Source organism: Triticum aestivum, chromosome 2B (genome assembly GCF_018294505.1).
Source record: "Triticum aestivum cultivar Chinese Spring chromosome 2B, IWGSC CS RefSeq v2.1, whole genome shotgun sequence".
Classification (NCBI taxonomy): domain Eukaryota; kingdom Viridiplantae; phylum Streptophyta; class Magnoliopsida; order Poales; family Poaceae; genus Triticum; species Triticum aestivum.
The window spans coordinates 372756512-372762467 of NC_057798.1; positions in this window are offsets into that span (position 1 = coordinate 372756512).

Consider the following 5956-nt stretch of genomic DNA (forward strand, 5'->3'; position numbering starts at 1 on the left):
AGCCCCGCGCGCGACCTCCCCACCTCTCTCGCTCGCTGACTCGCCTCTCCCCCGATCCAATCGGGCTCGGGCTCGACGCCCCGGTGCTGCCCCGCCGCCACACCGACGCCGCCCGTCCTCACCTCCTCCCCGACCAGCGACCCAGGGCAACGGCGCCCCTCACCGCACGCTCGACGCCGTGCCTCCCCGGATCCCGTCGCCGGAACCACGCCGCTCGCCTCTCCGTCATCGACGCGTCCCCGTCCTCCTCCCCGCCGGCCTGCATCCCCTACGTCGCCGAACCGTCCCCGTCCTCCTCCCCGCCGAACCACATCGAGCCTCGCCACTTGTTCCCCTGCAACGTGGGGTGAGGAAACCCCCTCCTTCTCTCTCTCCCCTCTCTGACCCCGCGCCCGTGGCGTCCTCGCCGGCGCTGTCTGCGCCCTTCCCGGACGCACCAGGGCTTTGCCCTCCTCCCGTCGTTGCTCGCGTTCACCCTGCCTAAAGCCGTGCCCATCACCGCACGCACCGGCCTTCCCAGCTACGGTGCCCGCCTGCGCCTACCGCGGCCGGCCGGCCGAACGCCGTTGCCGCCGTGACCCTGCTCGGCCCCTCGCGCCGTCTCGCTCCCGCGCCCCAGCTCCCTTGCTGCTGCTCTCTCCGGCCACGGCCTCACCTAGTGCCTGTTGCCCCGCCGTGGCCTCGCCGTGGCCTCGCCGCTGCCACACCGGCGCCGCGCCGGCGTCCTCCCCTCACCGTGGCACTGACTGGCCGCGCCCAGTCCGGGCGCTCGCGCCCCCGCGTCCCCGGGTCCAGGCGCCCGTGCACCCACACCCGATAGCCCACCCGTTTAACCCCCTCTGCCATTGACAACTGGGCCCCATGCCCCCATTAAAAAAAGAATTAGAAAATTAATTAGAAAAATATTAATTAATTAATTAGATAATTAATTAACTTAATTAAACCGGTTAAATTAACCTAATGACTTAATTAAACTAATTAAACTTGCTCAGTTAGTCTTAGACAATGACGAACGGGCCCCACCTGTCAGTTTGACCGGTCAACAGTCACAGTTGACCGCTGATGTCATGCTGATGTCAGCATGCATTGTTCTGAATAATGTCGAATTAAATTAATTGAATAAATTCTAAAAATAATTTAAAACTTTAGAAAATCATATAAAATAAACCGTGGCTTGGATGGAAAAAGTTTGTACATGAAAGTTGCTTAGAACGACGAGACGAATCCGGCTACACCCTCCGTTCGTCCGCCACACACTCCTAGCATAGCGAACATGGAACTTTTCCCCTCCGATTCGTCTGTCCGAAAATGCTAAACCTGGGGAAACATTCTCGGATGTTATCCCCCTTCGCTGGTAACGTGTAGCATCGCATTAGAACACGTCTAGCTCTGTTTGTTGTCCTGTTATGCTCTTGCTTGCTATGTATTTACTGTTTCTGCCCCCCTCTTCTCTCCGGTAGACTACGAGACCGACGCTGCTGCTGCCCAGTTCGACTACGGAGTTGACGACCCCTCTCTCTAGCCAGAGCAACCAGGCAAGCCCCCCCCCCCCTTTGATCACCAGATATCGCCTACTCTTCTCTATACTGCTTGCATTAGAGTAGTGTAGTATGTTACTGCTTTCAGTTAATCCTATACTGCTGCATAGCCTGTCCTTGCTACTATTGTTGTTACCTTTACCTGCAATCCTATATGCTTAGTATAGGGTGCTAGTATTCCATTTGTGGCCCTACATTCTTGTCCGTCTGCCGTGCTATACTATCGGGCCGTGATCACTCGGGAGGTGATCACGGGTATATACTATACTTTATACATGATACATGTGGAGGCTAAAGTCGGGTCGGCTGGTGGGGCACCCGCGAGTGGATCTTTGAGGCGGAGCGACAGGGCAGGTTGAGACCACCTAGGAGAGAGGTGGGCCTGGCCCTGTTTGGCGTTCGCGGATACTTAACATGCTTAACGAGATCTTGGTATTTGATCTGAGTTGGCTACGAGCTTATACGCACTAACCATCTACGCGGGAGTAGTTATGGGTATCCCGACGTCGTGGTATCAGCCGAAGCACTTCAGACGTCAGCGACGGAGCGGCGCGCCGGATTGGACAGGAACGCCTGCTAGGCTAGGTCTGCTTCCGGCCGCCCTCGCAACGTGCAGGTGTGCTATGGGCGATGGGCCCAGACCCCTGTGCGCTTACGTTTAGACCGGCATGCTGGCCTCTCTGTTTTGCCTAGGTGGGGCTGCGGCGTGTTGATCTTCCGAGGCCGGGCATGACCCAGGAAAGTGTGTCCGGCCAAATGGGATCAAGCGTGTTGGGTAAGTTGGTGCACCCCTGCAGGGAAGTTAATCTATTCGAATAGCTGTGATCTTCGGTAACAGGACGACTTGGAGTTGTACCTTGACCTTATGACAACTAGAACCGGATACTTAATAAAACACACCCTTCCAAGTTCCACAGACAACCCGGTGATCGCTTTTCTACAGGACGACGAGGGGAGGATCGCCGGGTAGGATTATGCTATGCGATGCTACTTGGAGTTGCTACTTGGAGATGCTACTTGGAGTTGCTACTTGGAGATGCTACTTGGAGATGCTACTTGGAGGACTTCAATCTACTCTCTTCTACATGCTGCAAGACGGAGGCTGCCACAAGCGTAGTCTTCGACAGGATTAGCTATCCCCCTCTTATTCCGGCATTCTGCAGTTCAGTCCATCGATATGGCCCTTTACACATATACCCATGCATATGTAGTGTAGCTCCTTGCTTGCGAGTACTTTGGATGAGTACTCACGGTTGCTTTCTCCCCCCTTTTCCCCCTTTCTTTTCTTTCTGGTTGTCGCAACCAGATGCTGGAGCCCAGGAGCCAGACGCCACCATCGACGACGACCCCTACTACACCGGAGGTGCCTACTACTACGTGCAGCCCGCTGACGACGACCATGAGTAGTTTAGGAGGATCCCAGGCAGGAGGCCTACGCTTCTTTCGATTTGTATCCCAGTTTGTGCTAGCCTTCTTAAGGCAAACTTGTTTAACTTATGTCTGTACTCAGATATTGTTGCTTCCGCTGACTCGTCTGTGATCGAGCACTTGTATTCGAGCCCTCGAGGCCCCTGGCTTGTATTATGATGCTTGTATGACTTATTTTATTTGTAGAGTTGTGTTGTGATATCTTCCCGTGAGTCCCTGATCTTGATCGTACACATTTGCGTGCATGATTAGTGTATGATTGAATCAGGGGCGCCACAAGTGCTCGATCATAGACAAGTCAGCGGAAGCAACAATATCTGAGTACAGACATAAGTTAAACAAGTTGCCATAAGATGGCTAGCACAAACTGGGATACAGATCGAAAGAGGCGCAGGCCTCCTGCCTGGGATCCTCCTAACTACTCCTGGACGTCGTCAGCGGGCTGCACGTAGTAGTAGGCACCTCCGGTGTAGTAGGGGTCGTCGTCGACGGTGGCGTCTGGCTCCTGGACTCCAGCATCTGGTTGCGACAACCAGAAAGAAAGGAAGGGGAAAAAAGTGGGGAGAAAGAAACCATGAGTACTCATCCAAACTACTCGCAAGCAAGGAGCTACACTACATATGCATGGATATATGTGTAAAGGGCCATATCAGTGGACTGAACTACAGAATGCCAGAATAAAAGGGGGATAGCTAATCCTGTCGAAGACAACGCTTCTGGCAGCCTCCGTCTTGCAGCATGTAGAAGAGAGTAGACTGAAGTCCTCCAAGTAGCATCTCCAAGTAGCATCTCCAGTAGCATCGCATAGCATAAACCTACCCGGCGATCCTCTCCTCGTCGCCCTGTAGAAAAGCGATCACCGGGTTGTATCTGGCACTTGGAAGGGTGTGTTTTATTAAGTATCCGGTTCTAGTTGTCATAAGGTCAAGGTACAACTCCAAGTCGTCCTGTTACCAAAGATCACGGCTATTCGAATAGATTAACTTCCCTGCAGGGGTGCACCAACTTACCCAACACACTTGATCCCATTTGGCCGGACACACTTCCCTGGGTCATGCCCGGCCGCGGAAGATCAACATGTCGCAGCCCCACCTAGGCAAAACAGAGAGGCCAGCACGCCGGTCTAAACCTAAGCGCACATGGGTCTGGGCCCATCGCCCATAGCACACCTGCACGTTGCGAGGGCGGCCGGAAGCAGACCTAGCCCAGCAGGCGTTCCAGTCCAATCCGACGCGCGCCGCTCCGTCGCTGACGTCTGAAGTGCTTCGGCTGATACCACGACATCGGGATACCCATGACTACTCCCGCGTAGTTGGTTAGTGCGTATAGGCTCGTAGCCAACTCAGATCAAATACCAAGATCTCGTTAAGCGTGTTAAATATTCGCGAACGCTGACCAGGGCCAGGCCCACCTGTCTCCTAGGTGGTCTCAACCTGCCCTGCCGCTCCGCCACAAAGTAACAGTCGGGGGCCGTCGGGAACCCAGGCCCACCTCTACCGGGATGGAGCCACCTGCCCCTTCAGCCCCCATCTCTGAATAGTATCACAGATAATGTAACTGTGTAAAGTATATCGTATATGCCCGTGATCACCTCCCGAAGTGATCACGGCCCAGTAGTATAGCATGGCAGACGGACAAGAGTGTAGGGCCACTGATGGAACACTAGCATCCTATACTAAGGAGTAGGATAGCAGGTAATGGTAACAACAGTAGTAGCAAGGACAGGCTATGCATCAGGATAGGAATAACGGAAAGCAGTAACATGCTACACTACTCTAATGCAAGCAGTATAGAGAAGAATAGGCGATATCTGGTGATCAAAGGGGGGGGGCTTGCCTGGTTGCTCTGGCAAGAAGGACGAGTCACCAACACCGTAGTCGAACTGGGGGTCGCCGGCAGTCTCGGGGTCTATCGGAAAGAAGTAACGGAGAGGGAACACAATAAATAACAGAGCAATCAAGGCATCACAAAGCGTAACAAGACAATACTCGGTGTTCGGTGTGCCCTAACGCGGTAGTAGGTGATACCGGTGAAGGGGGGAAAACATCCGGGAAAGTATTCCCGGTGTTTCGTGTTTTCTGACAAATGAACCGGAGGGGGAAAGTTGCGGGTTTGATATGTTAGGGGTGTGTGGTGGACGAACGGGTTGCGTATCCGGGTTCGTCTCGTCGTTCTGAGCAACTTTCATGTACAAAGTTTTTCCATCCGAGCTACGGTTTATTTTATATTGATTTTAAAAGATTTAATTCATTTTAGGATTTATTTAATTATTTTAATTCAGCATTATCCAGAACAGTGCCTGGTGACGTCAGCATGACGTAGAGGTGACGTCAGCGGTTAACGGTCCGTTGACCAGAGTCAACCTGACCGGTGGGTCCAGTGGGACCCACCTGTCATAGTCTAAGACTAATTAATTAGGTTTAATTAGTTTAGTTAGGTTAATTACTAATTAGATTAATCTAAATATGATTAATTAACTTAATTAAATCCTTAATTAATTAATTATTGTAATTATTAATTAACTTTTTATTTATTTACTTTATTTTTTTTAGAGAAAAAAGGGGCGTGGGGCCCCTGGGTCAGTGGCCCAGGGGGCCAAAACGGGCGGCTGTGTAGCGGGCGCGTGCGGGGCGAAGCCCGCCCGGGCGCAGGGGATGGCCGCGGGGCGAGGGCGGTCGCCGGCGGGGAGCAGGACGGCGGCGAGCCAGGCGGCTGTGGGCATGGTCAGGTGCGGGCCGCGGCACCGCGGGGCAGAGGCCGAGCCCCGAGGGAGCCGGTCGTGGAGCGGCGAAGGCGAAGCAGGGGCGACCGCAGCGCGGTAGTAGTGGCGGAGGCGGGGCGGCACAGCAGCAGCGATGGGGTGCGGCGGGCGCCGGGCGATGCAGGTGAGGGGCGCAGCCGGCGCGAGTGGCGACCGTGGTGAGGCCAGGGGAGCGCCGGCCGGTGGCGCTGAGCACGAACTCAGGCGGTGCCAGGAGCAGCTGCAGCAG